The sequence below is a fragment of the Castor canadensis genome, chromosome 13 (genome assembly GCF_047511655.1).
Source record: "Castor canadensis chromosome 13, mCasCan1.hap1v2, whole genome shotgun sequence".
NCBI lineage: Eukaryota > Metazoa > Chordata > Mammalia > Rodentia > Castoridae > Castor > Castor canadensis.
Genome location: NC_133398.1, coordinates 71,445,036 through 71,465,551, shown reverse-complemented (window position 1 = coordinate 71,465,551; position 20,516 = coordinate 71,445,036). Strand labels below are relative to the sequence as shown.

The 20,516-nt window shown below is 43.8% G+C and overlaps 1 protein-coding gene across 2 annotated transcripts in view; it reads right to left on the bottom strand.

The window, feature by feature from the left end:
• Positions 1-20,516, bottom strand: part of Tjp2 (tight junction protein 2) — a 120,142-nt gene that overhangs the window by 97,985 nt on the left and 1,641 nt on the right. The window lies entirely within an intron of this gene.

Here is a 20,516-nt window from a genome sequence, read left to right as displayed (position 1 = left end):
TCAACCATTCCCTAAGCCTCAGTTTCCCCATTTATAAGATGAGAGGATTGAGGCTGTCAGTATGACTCAAGTATCAGAGTGCCTGCCTGGCAAGTGTGAGACCCTGAGTTCAAACCCCAGTACCACCACCAAAAAAAAAAGACAATAAGATGGAATGGAAGAAAAGGTAACTTTTCTACCACTGCTAACACCCCCAAAAGAGTAGGAGCCCTCTCTTCACTGCCAGATTATACAATTAATATAATCCGACCACATAAAGTAGGGAAAAGCAAAGGATAAACCACTGAGTCTTGGAATAGTTCATTTCCAGAGTACTCTAGAATATTACTCCCACTGGTTGTTCTGCAAACAATTAGGACCAGTTAGTCACAAGAATTCTTTTACAGGCTGAATTTGAACTTGGTTGGCTTCAGCAGCCACCCCTGAAAAAAGCTCTTCATGTAATCAGACAGGAAGATGTAATTACACTCACACAGCAGTCTTTGTTCTAGCAAATTGTGTTTCTAATGACGCCAGATCAAAATCACTGCATGACCCTTTCAAAGAAACCTAGCCTGAGCTAACCACAGCACAATCCAGTAAAACTTGTCACCCATGGGAAGCTGTTTTACTGCAATGAAAGTGACACAATGTTTTATAAATGGCATGTTTCAGTGTTTCAATTTGGCTACTGGAATTTTGATCCCAGCATTTAATATACAGCTCTTACAAAATGTAATGTATGGTGATCTCATACAACATTAAAACTGGGTCTTTTGTTAGGAAAATAACTGCTTTAGTAAATATCACAAAGAATTTGCTTTTCTTCCATAAATGAGATCATTCATCTTTCTAATTTACTTATTCATTTTAGTTGCCCTGTTTGGGTGAATTCGTTTATAACGTAAGGACAATAACACAAAAAGAAGAAATCTAGCCAAAATACCCCTTCCAGATATGTAGTTCTATGACATTTTCCTTCTAATTCTAGAAGTTCTTTAGAAGTACACATTTATTTAGTTAATTCCCTCAGAATTAACCTACACCTACAACCTCTAACTAAAAATCACTAATTTAGTGGCTGGTGGAGGGACTCAAATGGTAGAGCATCTGCCTAGCAAGTGCAAGGCCCTACATTCAAGCCCCAGTACTTCGGTGGGGAGGGGGAGGGGAGATTCACTTATCTATTTACATTTTTTTTAAATATGCATGATCCAAAAAAGCTTTTAAGTCAAGATACTCAAGTTCTCTTTCCAGAAGTTTAAAATAGAACATAAAAAATTCATAGGTCAGAAGCCTGGAGGTGTGGCTCAAGTGGTAGAGCACCTGCTTAGTAAGCGTGAGGCCCTGAGTTCAAAATCCAGTACCACCAAAAAAAAATCACAGAGTAGCCTGGCATTTCCTTTGAACTAATTACTTTTATTTCTTTCTTCTGGAGTAAAAGAGTGGACCTCCTTCTTCAGTGGGTAGCTTAACAGCTACTAGGCTTTAGAAGTATACATGGGGACATGAACTAATGTCACAGCAGGCTATTTTGCAGGGTGTGGTCTGCTTCCAGGGAGCTGGAAAAGACCCCAAATGACAGTAGAGGGAAACAGCCAGTTTCCATTTTTTTTTTAGCTCTACTACAAGCACACCATTTGAGTGTATGCAAACATTTAATTTTCCCCCACTTAATATTTCCATATATAACACTTACCTATTTACTACTTAGATGACCGAGTGTAAGGAACACAATAAGAAAAGCAGACTATACAATGTAAAAGAATTATCAAAGAGTTAAAAAAAAAAAATTACTATTGCTGAGCACTGGTGGCTCACACCTCTCAGCCTCACTACCTGGGAGGCTGAGATTGGGAGGTTTCTGGTTTGAGGCCAGCTGGACAAATAGTTCTCAAGACCCCCATCTCCAAAATTACCAGAGCAAAATGGACCAGGTGGGTGGTTCAAGTGGTAGGGTGCTTGCTTTGCAAGTGTGAAGACCCAGCCTCACCAAAAAAAAAAAAGATTAGTTATGGATCTTCCTCTAAACCTACCTGGTTCAGGCCAAACTAGCCTTCTTTCTTCAGAATCATTTGCCACTGGGTCTAAACTATCAACTTGGAGCTCAATGATAGACACTCGCTTAGCGTTCTACACAAAGCCCTGGGTTCAATCCCCAGTACCACAAAATACATAAACCATCGCCTTCAACAGATATCACCAAATCTATACTCCAATCCAGTCCCTGTTTAATAGCCATTTGCTACCACCTCTGCATCTGACCTAACATCTTTTTTTATTTTTTTCATTTTTCTTTTATTATTCATATGTACATACAAGGCTTGGGTCATTTCTCCCCCCTGCCCCCACCCCCTCCCTTAACCACCCACTCCGCCCCCTCCCTCTCCCCCCCCAATACCCAGCAGAAACTATTTTGCCCTTATTTCTAATTTTGTTGTAGAGAGAGTATAAGCAGTAATAGGAAGGAACAAGGGTTTTTGCTGGTTGAGATAAGGATAGCTATATAGGGCATTGACTCACATTGATTTCCTGTGCGTGGGTGTTACCTTCTAGGTTAATTCTTTTTGATCTAACCTTTTCTCTAGTACCTGTTCCCCTTTTCCTATTGGTCTCAGTTGCTTTGAGGTATCTGCTTTAGTTTCTCTGCATTAAGGGCAACAAATGCTAGCTAGCTTTTTAGGTGTCTTACCTATCCTCACCCCTTCCTTATGTGCTCTCGCTTTTATCATGTGCTCATAGTCCAATCCCCTTGTTGTGTTTGCCCTTGATCTAATGTCCACATATGAGGGAGAACATACGATTTTTGGTTTTTTGAGCCAGGCTAACCTCACTCAGAATGATGTTCTCCAATTCCATCCATTTACCAGCGAATGATAACATTTCGTTCTTCCTCATGGCTGCATAAAATTCCATTGTGTATAGATACCACATTTTCTTTTTTCTTTTATTTATTTATTTATTTTTTCATTTTTCTTTTATTATTCATATGTGCATACAAGGATTGGTTCATTTCTCCCCACTGCCCCCACCCCCTCCCTTACCACCCACTCCGCCCCCTCCCTCTCCCCCCCCAAATACCCAGCAGAAACTATTTTGCCCTTATTTTTAATCTTGTTGAAGAGAGAGTATAAGCAATAATAGGAAGGAACAAGAGTTTTTGCTGGTTGAGATAAGGATAGCTATACAGGGCATTGACTCACATTGATTTCCTGTGCGTGGGTGCTACCTTCTAGGTTAATTCTTTTTGATCTAACCTTTTCTCTAGTACCTGTTCCCCTTTTCCTATTGGCCTCAGTTGCTTTGAGGTATCTGCTTTAGTTTCTCTGCATTAAGGGCAACAAATGCTAGCTAGCTTTTTAGGTGTCTTACCTATCCTCACCCCTTCCTTATGTGCTCTCGCTTTTATCATGTGCTCATAGTCCAATCCCCTTGTTGTGTTTGCCCTTGATCTAATGTCCACATATGAGGGAGAGCATACGATTTTTGGTTTTTTGAGCCAGGCTAACCTCACTCAGAATGATGTTCTCCAATTCCATCCATTTACCAGCGAATGATAACATTTCATTCTTCTTCATGGCTGCATAAAATTCCATTGTGTATAGATACCACATTTTCTTAATCCATTCGTCAGTGGTGGGACATCTTGGCTGTTTCCATAACTTGGCTATTGTGAATAGTGCCGCAATAAACATGGATGTGCAGGTGCCTCTGGAGTAACAGTCTTTTGGGTATATCCCCAAGAGTGGTATTGCTGGATCAAATGGTAGATCGATGTCCAGCTTTTTAAGTAGCCTCCAAATTTTTTTTCCAGAGTGGTTGTACTAGTCTACATTCCCACCAACAGTGTACGAGGGTTCCTTTTTCCCCGAATCCTCGCCAACACCTGTTGTTGGTGGTGTTGCTGATGATGGCTATTCTAACAGGGGTGAGGTGCAATCTTAGCGTGGTTTTAATTTGCATTTCCTTTATTGCTAGAGATGGTGGGCATTTTTTCATGTGTTTTCTGACCATTTGAATTTCTTCTTTTGAGAAAGTTCTGTTTAGTTCACGTGCCCATTTCTTTATTGGTTCATTAGTTTTGGGAGAATTTAGTTTTTTAAGTTCCCTGTATATTCTGGTTATCAGTCCTTTGTCTGATGTATAGTTGGTAAATATTTTCTCCCACTCTGTGGGTGTTCTCTTCAGTTTAGAGACCATTTCTTTTGATGAACAGAAGCTTTTTAGTTTTATGAGCTGACCTAACATCTTTATGACTATTAGCTAACACGTCAACCAGCTTCCATCAGTCCTAAAGCTAAGCATTACATATATCTACAGAAGAGATGTCCCCCTCAGCTGTGGTCACCCATTTGATGTCCCCTCCCAACCAATGTATTTGGTACAAGCATTGATTGGTGACTTTCTTTTGCTCCGTGACTATGAAAGTTCATGGAACCGCTTCCACAGTGGAGAATGCTAGTCAGAGAAGCCTGAGTCCACGTTCCTGGCCCATGGTCACTCATATTTGGCTCAGCATAAACTACCTCTTATTCCTGTGGAGCAAAGGCTATGCTTTCTATCAACAGCAACACAAAAAGACCAAACGAATAAGAGAAACCTTCTTCAATTCCTATCTTTTGACCTGTAACAACAAGTTACTGACTGGGCATGGTGGCACATGTCTGTAATCCAGCTACTCAGGAAGCAGAGATTCAAGGCCAGCCCAGGCAAAAAGTTAGTGAGATCTCATCTCAACAAATAAGCTGGGCATGGTGGTTTGTCTTTAATCCCAGCTACTTAAGAGTCATAGATAGGAGGATCAGGGTGGGAGGCTAAGTCCCGACAAAAACACTAGACCCTATCAGAAAACTAAAGCAAAAAGTGCTGGCATAGCTCAAGAAGTAGAGCAGTTTCAAGCACAAGACCCTTGTTCAAACCCCAGTTATGGGGTAAAAAACAGCAACAAAAAAAAAGATGCCTTACTTCAAACTTCTGACTCTTGCTTGCCACTACATCTTAACAAGTTAAAGATCCAGAAAAACCCACGGCAGTGTGTGTGGTATTTGTGAGGAAAAATAGGGAGACTAAGAAGCAGTGTGGAGGGTGTGCAGACCCAGGAGCTGGCCTGAGCAGAGAAACCACCAAGAGGGAAGGCAGAATCTTGGGCCTGCAGCGGAGAGTGAAAGAAAGGCACCAGCTTGAGTGCCACTACCTGAGGGAGGCCCTCCCTTGCGATAGCTCCCAGATTGCTTTGTTTCTTTGCTGCACGGGGAATCGAACCCAGGGTCCTGTGCATGCTAGGCAGGCACTCTATCACGGAGCTACAGCTCCAGCCCAGTTCCCAGGCTTTTAACCTCTGCTACTAAATAGTTAAAATCCAAAATTAAGATCATTTAATGGATTGCTAGGACTTAGGAAACTTCCAGCTCCATGTGTTAGGGAAACTGCTTCCTCTGACTATTGGTGGAAATTTTGTGGGAAGAGTTTCCATGCTGAGTCTGGAATTGCCGGTCTCTACCCAGGCCTTGCCTTGCCACTGGCAGGGGCAGCTTTAAAGTAAGAAGAAGGTTTATGGCCCTTCGCTGGGTGTGCCAGTCACCTGTGCTCTGTGTGGCAAAGTCAGAATCGGGAACTTAGTGGGGACGAAAAGGGTGCCAAGTGCCGAAAGACAGCCAGAGACTCCTCTTCTGTGCTCTCCAACACTTTCTGTTTAATCTTTTTTTTTTTTCTCTTTCTGTCCTATACTTTTATTTATTTATTTATTTTTTCCTTTTTCTTTTATTATTCATATGTGCATACAAGGCTTGGTTCATTTCTCCCCCCTGCCCCCACCCCCTCCCTTGCCACCCACTCCGCCCCCTCCCTCTTCCCCCCACCCCCTCAATACCCAGCAGAAACTATTTTGCCCTTATTTCTAATTTTGTTGTAGAGAGAGTATAAGCAATAATAGGAAGGAACAAGGGTTTTTGCTGGTTGAGATAAGGATAGCTATACAGGGCATTGACTCACATTGATTTCCTGTGCGTGGGTTTTACCTCTGTTTAATCTTTCAAAACTTGGAGCCACCAAAAAAACCCACCTTAGAGCCACAATTAAAATTTTGTGTTTAAGAGTTAGGTGTGGTGGTGAATGCCTTTAATCCCAGTACCTGGGATGCTGAGACAGAGAGAACTAAGAGTTTGAGGCCAGCCTGGGCTACCTAGAGAAACCTTGTCTCAAAAGACAACAACAAAAATCATGCAATGTTGTGTTTACACATGTACAGAGGACAGAGTGGGTCCTCCAGGGCCATGGAAGGAGACTGTCATTAAGGATGGAAGGTGCCAGGGCTGCAGTGAAGACACTTGTGTTCCATTGAGCCAGGCTTGTCCTCAACCCCTCTGCAGGCTGTGTCTGCTTGGAGGTGCAGGCCTGGCTCCGGCAGGACCCTGCTAGTGACCACAGTGCTGTGGCCCAGCTGGGCAGGGAGGTCCAGTATAGGGCAGTGGGCACTTCATCCTGCCCCGAAGGTGTACTCTCGGTGACCCTGCAGAGGACATCTCTACAGAAGACACTGCAAAAGTCAAGGCAGACTTGTAAATGTGAGCCTCACTCTCACTCGTGCTGGACGAGATGTGGGGTGCACCAGGAGAGCTATTGTATTAACAGTTCCCTCTGGCTTTAGGTGGATTTTCTTTTTCTTTTTTGGGACTGGAGTTTGAACTCAGGACTTTGTGGTTGCAAAGCAGGCGCTCTACAGCTTGAGCCATGCCACCAGTCCATTTTGCTCTGGTTATTTTGGAGATGGAGTCTTTTGAACTATTTGCCTGGGCTGACCTAGAACCTCCATCTTTCCCATCTCAATCTCCCAAGTGGCTAGGATTATAGGCATGAGCCACCGGCACCCACTTAAACAGGTTTTCTTATTTATGGTGCTAGGGATCAAACCCAGCACCTTATATATGCCAGGTGAGTGCTCTACCACTGAGCCACGCCCCAGCCCTAGAATGTCTTATCTTGCCTATGTTAGCTTGCCAGGGCTGCCATAAGAAGGTAGGAGTGACTGGGCAGCTTAGACAACAGAAATGCATGATCTCACACCTTCAAGTCTGAGACCGCAGCATTAGGCAGGGATGGTTCCTTCTGAGGCTGTGAGGGAAGGACCGGTTACAGGCATCCCCCTTGGCTTGTGGATGGTCATCTTCTCGTCTTTCATGGCTTTCTCTCTGTATGTGTCTCTGTCCAAATTCCCTCTTGTTCAGGATTGAGGGCAAGCTTGGCTCGAGGATGCAAGTCATGTCAGATTGGGGCTCGTCCTCATTTTAACTTGGTTATCTATGTAAAGACTATCTCCAAAAAAGGCCTGGTGGGGCTGGGGTTGTACCTCAGTTGTAGAACATGAGCTCAGTGATCAAGAGGCCTTGGGTTCCATCCCAGCACCAAAAAACCAAACCAAACAAAATTAATACCACCACATGGGCTACTGGGGGTTAGGACCTTAATAAATAAATTGGGGTGAGAGTTTCATTAAAGTCATAACATTGTAAATGTAAAAATATAAGAAAATTTTTTAAAATTTTAAAATCATAGTCTCATCAAGTTTGGACCAGTATGAAAAAGATGAAACCTAGAAGTAGCTAAAGGCCTGGGCGTACCCAGCCTCCTGATTTGGTCCAGATAAATGGCTTTATAGCAAATTAATTGAGAAAAGAAAATTCTCTATGTTCAAGACAAACCGATGTCTGACACTGGGAGAAAGATCTAGTCTCTGGAAGCAGAATCTGAATCCATTCAAACTCAGAGGACACCAGGCACCAAGTGGCTTACTCCTATAATCCTAGGTACTCAGGAGGCAGAGATCAGAAGGCTCACAGTTCGAAGTCTACCTCGAAAAACCCATCACAAAAAATGTCTGGTGGAGTGGCCATCTTAAAGATGCCTAGATTGTGTCTTCTTAAAGTGCAGTCCAAAGCCTTGGAGAGAGGGAAAATGAAAGGACTGGTGTTTGTCACAGAAAGAGACAGCGCTCACTGGATATAACCTGTCAGGGCAGAGAAAGAAGAAGACAGATCTGAAGCAAACGATGAGGTGAGTTGTGAAGACAAGGAGCTGAAAAGAGATTCAAAGACTTTGAAGAAAAGCTGGAAATGTCTTTTCTTTTCAAAACCAGATTCTTTCTGTTCCTTTGGTGGGGCGGGGAGGAGAAAGAGAAAGTTCATGGTTATTGGTTGAGAGTTGGGAGGCTGAACAAAACCTCACCTGGCCAAAAGGAGGTTACAGATTGGGGACAGTGAACAACCACAGAGCAGTGACAGGCACAGAGTCAGGAACAGGCAAACTGGAACAGCCTGCCCTGCCTCGCACAGTTCCCAGGTAGCAGAGTCAGGGTGGGAGCTAAGGTCTAACTCCACCACTCTGTCCATAAGTGGGCCCTTTACTCACAAATCCTTCCCCCTGAGACATAGGGTCACACAGCCCTACTACGAACCCTCCTCCTGGCTCAGTTGCTCCTCTTCCTTTTCCCCAAATCTGGATCCAAATGTTAAGTTGGTAGCATTAACTTTTTTTTCTCCTACTCTAAGAAGGAAGGACAAACACCCCACCACCTTCACCAAGCCGACTTCTGCCAAGGGTCCACTGTCTCCTTATCCTCCCCACTGTGGTCTGGGTTTTTCCCTGGACCTGATTATCCAGTAAAGGGAAGTGAGTTACCTCCTGGCTTTACAGAACGTGCTCACGACTCTAGTGGCCAATATTAGAAAACACCAAAAGGCCTTTAAGTCATTTTCTTTTAACCTTTCCTGGAAAACACTTCCAAATGAGCTACAATAATTTTCACCTTAAAAAACTCTTTTTGTGGCTGGGGGTATAACTCAGTGGTAGAGTGCTTGCCTGGGGTTTTGATCCCCAACACTGGGGAAAAAAGAAACCTTTTTTTTTTAAAAAACATATTTCTAGATTTCCTCAAATTGCATTATGGTGATATTATAAATTTTAGGATACTTGTTACCATCATTCAAGTTATTCTCATTATATTATACACACTACTAAAAATAAACAGTACATTTTAGTTTGATGAGTCAGCCTACTATTCTCTGAAAAATATTTTTGTAGGTAGTTCAGCCAGCAGACACATTTGAAATGGCAAAACACTCCCTCTGCCAATGGTGCTATGTGCCATCGTTACAAGAGAAAGGAGAAAAGCTACTTGTTGGGCCCACAACATTTTAATTAACTAAATTAAGAAATGATGTTTTTACAGGTCTGTCTCCCCGATCATTCAAGGTGGCCTAAAAGAAAGTCATACTTATCCCTCTGTCTCTACTATCTCCTCGTTCAGGAACTGGCAAATGACAGATACCCAAGATTTGAGTTTTCTTCCTAATAAGAAGTGATAGGATGGAATGGTTCACACCCTGTACTCTAGAACGAGAATGACTGAGTTGGAATCCCAGCTTCACATGTAATTAGCTGCGTGACCTTGGACAGCCTTTGAACGTCTCCAAAGCTGGGTTTCCTCATTTGTAAACTGGGGATAATAATATCACTTTAGTGGTTATGCTGTCTGGGATTAAACTTAGTGAATCTGGCCATCCAAAGAACTGCATCAAGGGCTAGCGAGGATTGCTATCCACCCAGCAGGTACCTATTGGCTTGAGCTAAGGACTGAATGATTGAACCTCCCCCATCCCCCAGTGTTGAAGCCCTAACCCCCAGTGTGATGGCATTTGGAGGTGAGGCTTTGTGGAGGTGACAGGTTTAGATGAGGTCATGAGAGTGGGTCCCTCATGAAGAGACTGGTGGCCTTATGAAGAGGGAGGAAAAGAGAGACAGCCATCTCTCCATGATCACACACCAAGGAATGGCCAGGTAAGGCCCTCAGGAGGAAGGCAGTTGTCTGCAAGCCAGGAAGTGGGTCCTTTCTCACCAAGAAGCCAATCTCGCTGTCACCCTGATATCAGACTTCAAACCTCCAAATCTTTGGGAACTAAGTCTGTTGTTTAACCCCAGTTTGGGGAGCTTTGTTATAGCAGCTGGAGCTGACTAAGACAGTCTGGATCACCTCAGGCGGGCCTTTCAGCTTCCTTAGTCCACCCTGAGCACTTCGATGTGCCTTGCTTACTCATGAGCCACTTCAACCCTCCCCGGGTCCATCTAGATCTCCTTGCCATCCTGCCCCTTACAGCCTTCCCTCCACCTCCATCTGAGGACTCCTGGCTCTTCTGCCACAGCTCCTCGCCTGATCAGTCCTTCCAGCCTCCACTATCATCTGCACTCCAGACAATGAGCCCATACTGCCCATAGGGGCCTCTCCAGCTGCCCGGGATGGACAGTCACCTCTGTCTCTAGTGATATTTGTGTTTACCTGTTCACTGTCTCCTCCTCTAGACCATAAACTCCGCTCTGAGAGGGGAGACCTACTCTGCCTGCTGACACTGTGTCCACTTCATACTGGGTTTCCTGGTCCAACCCACCCTCATTCACTCATTCACTCCCTCAGTGACTGCTGGGCTGCTTTAGCAAACACTCTGACACTGGGTACTCAGGTAATACCAATCCATCCCTGTCCTCAAGGACCACTCAGTGTAATGCAGCAACAACCCAGCATGCTTTAATACAGATGTGAGTGACCAGGAAAAAGGATGGGACAAAGGAGAGAGGAGACAATCCTAAGGGATTTGGCATGGGGAGGCAGGGCCTCACTATATAGCCCATGCTGGCCTAGAACTCAACCTCCCAGGGGCTGGGATTACAGGTGTGTACCTCCATGCCCAGCAGAGTTGGGTCTTAACAATTTGAGTGGGCATTCCTTAGACTGACAAAAAAATCTGGCACATCCCAGGCAGAGAGAAAAGGACCCTGAAGAGGTAGAAAAATAAGAGCCAGGCATGGTGGCACAGGCCTGTAATCCAGCAAGGGATTCTGGGTCCAGAAATCAGAACCCAGGGTAGGAGGGAGACAGAATGCCCTTTTTATTTTGAAAAGACAGCATATGTTCCCCAGGGTGGCCTTGAATTCAAAATTCTCCTTCCTCAGACTCCCAAGTGCTGGGACCACAGGAATGTGCCACCACCACACCCAAGCAGGATGCCTTCTGACTAGCCAGGCAAAGGGCAAGGCAGTGACAGCCCCCACCTCAGGCAGAAACATCTTTCCCCTGGGCCAGACATCACTGACCATTAGTGAACATTTTCACCAAGCCAGACACTGAGATATGAACTCTGTGTCTGTTGCCTCTTTTACTTCTCACAACAGCCTTAAGGGGTGACCATAAATTCTCCCAGCCACCAAATGACTAAGTGACTTGCTGGAGGCCACACAGATAATAAGTAGTGGAGATATGGTTCCTACTTGGCTAGTCTGATTACAAAGTCCGAGCCTTCTGACATCTACTGAGCCTCGGGGTTCTCCTGGGACTGTGGGGATAACCCCATCCCAGTGAATTTAATTGTCTCCGTACTTGTCTCCCTCTAGAACATGAGTCTCAGCAAGTCCCCAGCACCTGGCACAGTGCCTGGCAGAGTGTAGACATCAATAACACATGTTAAGAATGAATGAACAGAAGGCTGGCAGAGTAGCTCAAGTAACTTGGCATGAGGCCCTGAGTTCAAACCCCAGTCCTGCCCCCAAAAAAAGATAAAAAGAAAGAATGAACAGGGCGTTGAACTCTTTTCTAACGGACACTACCACCTTCCCTGTCCTTTAAGTGAAAAATCTTGGTTACCATACCAAAACCAAGATCAAGACACAAAGCCCCAGTTTATTTCTGTCCTCTCCTGCTGCACTGGACCTTAAGGCTTCAGGGCTAGTCCCCTCCCCAAGTTCAAAAGCTCCCATCACTGCCTCACCACCCATTCTCATGCCCATCTGTGCACGAAAAAAGCAACATCACAGGTCTGACTGCTGCTATCCTTTGAAAGCCCTGCTTATAAGGATGGTCTTCAAACGCCTGGGTACAGTCCCTCACACCTGTAATCCCAGCCTCTTGGAGGTTGGAGCCAGAAGATTGTGTTTCAGGTCAACCTGGGCAACACAGTGTCAGAAGAACAGGAAGGAGGATGGGAAGGAGGAGAAGAATTAGGCTAGCCCTCAGCTCTGGTCTGAGGACTTGGATTGTGGCAGGGGATCCCCAGTGCGAGGACTGTAAGCGTTTAAGGACAGTAAGAGAGGCACACTGTCCCTAAACTGCTGGTACAAATAATGTGGTTTATACTAAACACATACTCCACTTTGGAATTTGGTACATGGTAGTCCAGGGATGTAATAATCCCCCAATAAAAACTCCGGGTGCTCAGTCTCTCAGGACCTTCCCTAGATGGTAATATTCCTCACGTGTAGTCACGAGTGCTGCTGGGGGAAATCAGAGTGGCCCTTGTGACTCCACTGGGAGAGGCACCAGACGCTTGAGCCCGGTTTCCTTGGACTTTGCTCTGGGCACTTCTCCCCTGTGCTGATTGCGCTGTGTGCCCTTGGACAATAATAAATTAGTCCAGAGTCCATCTACCTGCTGAGTCCATGAGTCCTACCAGCAAACTCGCAAACCTGGCCATGGTCTTGGGGACTCCAAGGCTCTGCCTCTCCACAGAAGCAGGTTGTGAAATCCTGTCTAGGCCCATCACATACATACACCCAGAGCCTCTAGGGAGCAGGAATGTCAATGTGTGCAGATGGCAGAGGCACTGGGGGCAAATTGGTAAGTCGAATAACATGCCCACACGCAGCAAGTCATCTGCAAAACAGCCACTGACACCAAACCCTGCTGTCTGCTAACAGAACCCCAAATGACAAGAGAACAGCTTGGGGTAGGCTCCAGACCTTTTCCCCAAAGCCAAGAGAATATATACATCTTCAAACACAGTGAGGACTCCTTTAAAAGGAAATATACAAGAGAATGGAGGGATGTTTGTCTGGACATCCAGGACACAGCAGGAAGGGTACAATAAGCTCCCCTTTTCAACAGTGGGCTGCAACCCTTGTGGAGTTCTTTTCTTATCTCCATGATGAAAATTGTCAAAAACACTCCCATATGTCAGCATGCACACTCAAAATTGACTTATATCCAGTTGTGCTAAGACTGGGTGCCTGTCCCAATAAATCCTTAAGCTATTAAGCTGAGCAGGTGAATGCAGGAAAGGAGGCAAGGACGGGTACAAAGATGACAGTCACCATGTGCACAAAGGAGTCTCTGGGGCATCTACACACCCATGTTTATTGCAGCACTATTCACAATACCCAAGTTATGGAAACAGCCAAGATGCCCCACTACCGACGAATGGATCAAGAAAATGTGTTATCTATACACAATGGAATTTTATGCAGCCATGAAGAAGAACGAAATATTATCATTTGCTGGTAAATGGATGGAATTGGAGAACATCATTTTGAGTGAGGTTAGCCTGGCCCAAAAAACCAAAAATCATATGTTCTCCCTCATATGCGGACATTAGATCAAGGGCAAACACAACAATGGGATTGGACTTGGAGCACATGATAAAAGCGAGAGCACACAAGGGAGGGGTGAGGATAGGTAAGACACCTAAAAAATTAGCTAGCATTTGTTGCCCTTAACGCAGAGAAACTAAAGCAGATACCTTAAAAGCAACTGAGGCCAATAGGAAAAAGGGGACCAGGAACTAGAGAAAAGGTGAGATCAAAAAGAATTAACCTAGAAGGTAACACACACGCACAGGAAATCAATGTGAGTCAACTCCCTGTATAGCTATCCTTATCTCAACCAGCAAAAACCCTTGGTCCTTCCTATTATTGCTTATACTCTCTCTACAACAAAATTAGAAATAAGGGCAAAATAGTTTCTGCTGGGTATTGGGGGGGTGGGAGGGAGAGGGAGGGGGCAGAGTGGGTGGCAAGGGAGGGGGTGGGGGCAGGGGGGAGAAATGACCCAAGCATTGTATGCACATATGAATAATAAAACAATAAAAAAAAAAAAAAGGAGTCTCTGGTTTGCAGAATCACCTCGCTTCTGGGCTGACTAGCAGTGACAGGCAAGGAGAGGGAGAGGGGTCAATCATGAGTCCTAGGACTATGGCCTGAAGGATAAAAGGGGGTCTCATAATATAAAGCCCACATTTTGTCCCTGTGGCTCCAAGTTGCACAGCCCACTATCTAGAGATGCTGGCCTCCTGGAGGAGGGCTGGGAAGGCCAGGCCTGCACAGCTATAGCACCCGCCACTGGGTGGCAGCTCAGTGCCTCCTCTAAAACCAATACCCAGACAGGGCTTCATCTAAACTTTGTGCAGCAGCTGCTGGGCTCCTCCCCATCCTCTGCCCACCCCCTCACCATCCTTTGGATGCTCGTTCTTCTTCCCAGCTACCCGCCCCACAGTATCTCTGCATGCAGTTGTCTATGTCCATACAGTGGATCAGACCCCTGACTTCACCAAGCACCTGCCAGGAACCCAACCCTTCAGTCCTTAGTGGCCACCACATGCACCAGTCCTAGTGATGAGTGCCTCCAAAGCCCTGGTTCTCCACGTGGGACCCCTAGACCAGCAGCATAGCAACACCCAAGTGGGGGCTTGTGAGAGAAGCAGATCCTGGAGCTTACTCAATATATCAATTTTAACCAGCTCTCTAGTATTTGAGATGCATGCTAGTATTTAAAAATCACTGCCTAACACTTCCACGAAATGGTCCACCACCATCTCAAGCAATGCCCAAAGGGAAGTCATTTTCTTTTGCTAAATCTGCTTACTTTCCTATGTCTCTCAGTGCTACCAACATTTCCCATCATGGTATCAAAACAGCACAACCTGACTTCAATATAGTGTGAGCCTCCAAAACGTAACAGATACCTAAGAAATTCAATAGTGATTTGTGACTGCAAAGCATGAAGATAATTTTCCATGTGGGTGCAGAGAAAAAACACTGCCATGAAGCTTCAAAAAGAAAGAAAAATACAATTACTCATGAAAGATGTCTATCAGTCTACTTTTTTTGTTTGTTTTTTGAGCAGGCAGGTATTTGAACTCAGGGCTCCATGCTTGCAAGGCAGGCTCTCTACTATTTGAGCCACACCTCCTGTCCAATTAGTCTATTCTTTTGGCTTAAGAGATAGAGTGATGCAAGCATGAGGTCCTGTGTTCAAACTCCAGTACCGCCAAAAACAAAACAAGTACTCTAATAAAACATGTGAATATATAGTAATATAATTTTACAGTATATTACTGCACTTATTTATTTACTTATTTATTTATTTACAGTGCTGGAGATTGAACCCAGGGCCTCAAACATGCCAAATGATGTGCTCTACCACTGAGCTAAGTCCCCAACCTAATAGCATAGTTTAATAAGTAGAATTGACAGATGTTAATAAATAAATATTTTGATTAAAATGTTTTGTTTTATTTGGTGGTACAGGTGTTTGAACTCAGGTCTTCACACTTGCTAGGCAGGCACTGTACCACATGAGCCACTCTACCAGCCCTTTTTTGTGTTGGGTATTTTCAAGATAGGATCTCTCAAACTATTTGCTCAGAATGGCTTTGAACTGCCATCTTCTGATCTCTGCCTCCTGAGTAGCTAGGATTACAGGCGTGGGCCACCAGCTTCTGGCTGATTCAAATGATTTAAATGGCCTCAATCTTCACCAAATCAGGGAGGGGGTGGAGTGGGTGGTAAGGGAGGGGGTGGGGGCAGGGGGGAGAAATAAACCAAGCCTTGTATGCACATATGAATAATAAAAGAAAAATGAAAAAAAAAAAATCTTCACCAAATCATTTTTTGGCAGGTCAGGTGTGTGATTTTTTTTCATTAAATCAGCAAGAAGAATGAGTCCCTACCCACCTACTCCCTCTCACTGTCAAGAAGCTATTTATTCATTAATTCTTCATTCAAATCTTTTAAAACATCAGCCATTACACTAGGCCCCAAGTCAAACACAAAGATAAACAGAAATAAATTCCAAAAGAGCAAAGGGATCAATTTACTTTTTCTAAACCAGTGAAATAGGCAATCTATTTAAAATGGATTTGTTTTTTTTCCCTATCTAATTTTCCATTAGAAACTGTTAGGTCCCTGGCATCCTTGGGGCAGGCAGGAAGTCATGAGGTTAGCATTGAAACCAGACCCCCTGATTTATGACCACTTGCAAAACTCCCCTGCTTGTTTCCCTGCTTGCAAAATCTCAGGAACTTCCAGTTTCTCAACTAGCTATGCATGTTGACCCATTCCATCTGGTGATCACAGATAAATGGAGGCTAGCGGCCCGGCTGTTCTCTGGGAGAGACACTCTCCCTCCCTCACAGTGTGGTCCCTCCTATAAAACCCCCTATCCATTCCAGCCAAGCTGCTGCACCCTGAACCCAAGAGGGGCAGCCCAGCAGTCTGTACTTCAATAAATCTTTCTGAACCCAAGAGGGGCAGCCCAGCAGTCTGTACTTCAATAAATCTTTCTTTTCTACACGTGGTGTGGTCTTCATTCGGCAGTTCCTTACAGAAACGAATTAAGAAAAAAAGTAATGAAAGAATGGTCTAGGGCTGGAGGTATGGCTCAAGCAGTAGAGTGCCACCTTAGCAAGCTGAAGCCCTGAGTCCAAACCCCAGTGCCACTGGGAGAGAGGGGGCGGGGAGAAGAGAGACAGAAAGAGAGAGAAAATGGTCTAATAAGCACATGAAATGTTCAGCACTGTTAGCCATCAGAGAAATACAGTCAAAACCACTCCACACCAAGTAGGATGGCTTAAATAAAAAAGACAAAAAGTAATAACAATATCAGGGTGTGAAGAAATCTGAGCCAGCATTGGCTGCTTGGTGGGCTTGTAGAATGGTGCAGCCACTTGGAAAAGAGCTTGGCAGATCCTGCTATTATTAAATATAGGACCACCATATGTTTTCCACTTCTAGGTATGCACCCGAGAGAAATGAAAACATATGTACACACAAGGCGCCAGTGGTTCACATCTGTAATCCTAGCTACTTGGGAGGCTGAGATCCAGAAGGTTGCAGTTTGAGGTCAGCCCCAGGAAATAGTTCTCGAGACTCCCATCTCCAAAATAACTGGAGCAAAGGTAGCAGTAGAGTGCCTGCTTTGCAAGTGCAAGGTCCTGAGTTCAAACCCAAGTCCTACCAAAAAAAAAAAAAACACTTGAACATGAATGTTCATAGCAGCATTCATTATGAATGGCCAAAATGTAGACGAATGGGTAAACAGAATGTGGTATAGCTATACAATAGCTGATTAGTCAGCAATAAAAAGAATTAAGTTGAGGCTGGAGATGTAGCCCAGTGGTAGAGAATCCCCTTAGCACGTACAAGGTCTTAAATTCAATCCCCCGCACCACACACACACACACACACACACACAAAATAATAATAATGAAAACTGATGCACACTATAGTGCAGATAATCTTTGAAAACATGAAGAAATGTTTCTGGTTCCATTATAAAGGAAGCAGACACAAAGGGCTATATATTATATAATTTCATTTATAGGAAATGGCTGGACTAGACAAAGTCACTCTGGGAGGGGCGCCTGATGGGGAAGGAGAGGTGCCAGTTAAGAGGTGAAGGGAGCTTATAGGTGGGTGTTTTTTGTAGGGCAATGAAAATGTTTTATACCTATTCATGGTGATGGTTACACAACTGTGAATATACTAAATGAGACTAAGCTGTGCACTACAAACAGGTGAATTGTAGGGCAGGTGAATTATATCTCAACAAAACTTTTTAAAATTGGCTTAAAGTTAATGACAATTACAATCATTAATGACAATTACAATCAGACGCAGTCAATTGAAAAAATGTTAAGCTAAAAAGTGTGCTAGGCACTTTGCTAGGAAAAAGTGTGTGGCTTTTTCTGTCTCCCTGGAATAATAAATTTCTCCCAAATAAAGATAAGAGATAGCTTTCATTACCATTTTATAGTTTATAAGCATTATTATTATTATTTTACAAATAAGACTTTTTTGAGTCCTCACTATAATCCTGGAGGGAGGTACTTATTCCCCTAATTTTCTACACAGGCATGCAGCAGCTCTGAGTTATTGAGATTTATTCTGGTTTATTCAGCTGGGGGAAGTAGAGGTCAGCCTTGCCACAACTAATCTTGTGCTTACCCCCACTCCCAGTGCTGGCATTACAGGTGTGTACCATCACGCCTAGCTGAATGCCCTTTCTTTTACACTGTGTAGGTACTACTATCAGGCTGACATGCAGGGATGACACCTCTGACCCATCACAGTAGGAAAAATGTCCCAGATTGCCTGCTGTGAGTTGTACTAGCACACTAACAGCATATTCAGGCCAAGTGTAATCTAACCCATCAGATGTCTTGGGTGCATGGACAGAACCCTTTGCTCTTCAAGTCTGTCCTCCTTTGGAATTTGCTTCAGGTCTGCTCATTTTTTATTTGCCTCAAGGCCTAGTGTAGTAACTGATGTTCCAAAAGATTTGAATGAAGAGTTAATGAAGGAGAATGAGTAGGCAGGGACTTATAATTCTACATGGAGGACCATGGAAGGAGCCCTGGTTTCAAGCAAGAAGACAAAGGGGAACCTGAAATTTCTCTTCTGTAAAATGAGAAGTTAAAAATACCACCCACCCACCCCCAAGGTTGTTGTAAAGATTTAATATATCTGGAAATCCTTGATTTTTAACAGGCACACAACAAAAGTTCACTGACACTAAGTCAAAGTCAAGCACCTTGAGCTCTCCTCTGAGGACCAGGAGCTCTTCTGGATGCTAGGATACTAAGCCTCAATGACAATCAACATCAAAGGTGTTCATGGGGACTGGAGGTGTGACTAAAGCAGTAGAGCAGGAAGCCTTAAGTTCAAACCCCATTACCCTCGCCCCCAAAAAGGGTGTTGATAAGAAAAAAGAGGGGGAAAAAAGGTGTTGATTGGAATTGCCAAACTTGAACTACCTAATTTTAAGAATGAACCTATTGTTAATTTTATTTCATTTACATATAAAATTCAGATTCATTTTACAGTATCTATGAATGAGGAGCTAGGGGTGTTACTGGTAGAGAGCTCACTTAGCCCTGCATTCAATCTGCAGCACCACAATTTTTTTTTTTACTTATCGCTTAGCTTGCACACGTGTCCAAGTATTATCCAAGTGATCCCCAAATCAGAACTACTCAAGATGCTATTAAACGTACGTATTCTGACATAAAGGCTGTGATTAAGCGAGTCTGGAGTTTCCACCTTCACTATGCTCTCAGATGATGTCCCAGACATCAGGAAAGCACAATAAAACCATCCCTTGGCCTAAGGAGTTTTTTCTCATGTACGGACAGCAAAATAGCATTTGCTCACCAGATAAAACACTCAACTACACTGTTATTTTGAAAAAGAACATATTAAAAGAGAGGAAATCTTTTCTCTTGTCTCACTTGAATCAAAAGGAATTAACAGTCTGACATCGTGTGAATGCAGGAATCTTCTGAGAGAGGGAATTTTCTGCCATATCTCTCCCATTTCAAAAGCACTTTTCAATCAAAGGAAGTTGTAAATCCTACCACTCCATCATCTCACTTTGATGAGAGTTTTAACACAATCAAAGTCAAGGGTCTTAAGAAAAAAGAATCAGGGGAGTGTATAATGGATCACCCACTAGTCAGCTATTTATTAAGTCTTCCCAATATTCCTGCCCACTCATGCGTTCTGAACCATATTTTTTTATTTGTATTTTTTGTACAGGGTTTGAACTCAAGGCTTGGTGCTGGCAAGCACTCAGCCACTTGAGCCACGCTTCCAGCCCCACATTCTTGTCCTAAAACAATAACTTTCTAAAGATGATGAATGAAACTTTTTATTAGCTCACCAATTGGCATTTACGTTCTCACTGAAAAGTGTGTCCTCAAACCACAGCTGGGCCATTTTAAGCAGATGCAAACAGATAACTTTCGTGATTACAAGGCTTTTCTATGTTATACAAACATTTCTATGACGAAGAGTGACGGCAGGGGAACATTACAAGTCATTTTGCATTAAAGCAGAAACAAAACAGGTTGGGTTTTTTGGGAAATTATTTCAAATCTTTTTCTGAAATCTTGTGTCTTCTTCCCAATATTTACAAAGAGAATTTTTTTCTCGAGATTTCTTTCCAAATACTTTCAAAAATTAGTTTGAGTCTGTGTTAAAAAAAAAAAAAAGTGTGTGTGCGGAGAAACTAAACCAAATATCAATAGGACACCTGCTAAAGCCAGTTAAAAGAAGTGCAGATTCAGCCGGGCACCAGTGGCTTATGCCTGTAATCCTAGTTACTCAGGAGGCAGAGATTAGGAGGATCGAGGTTCAAAGGCAGCCCGGGCAAACAGTTCGCAAAGACTCTATATCAAAAATACCCAACAAGAAAAGGGTTGGCCGAGTGGCTCAAATGGCAGCCTGAGGCTCGGAGTTCAAACCCCAGTACCGTCAAAAAAAAGTGCAGATTCAATCCCCAGTGAGGGGGGAGGACAAAGTTAGATCTCCAGACATCTATGCTTAGTTAAAAATAGAATTAGAAGTATCCAGAGGCCCAGGACGCTGGAGAGCGGAGGGAATGGGTACAGATAGTTTCTGTGTGGGATGATGGAAAATTCTGCACATTGCGAATGAATTTAATGCCG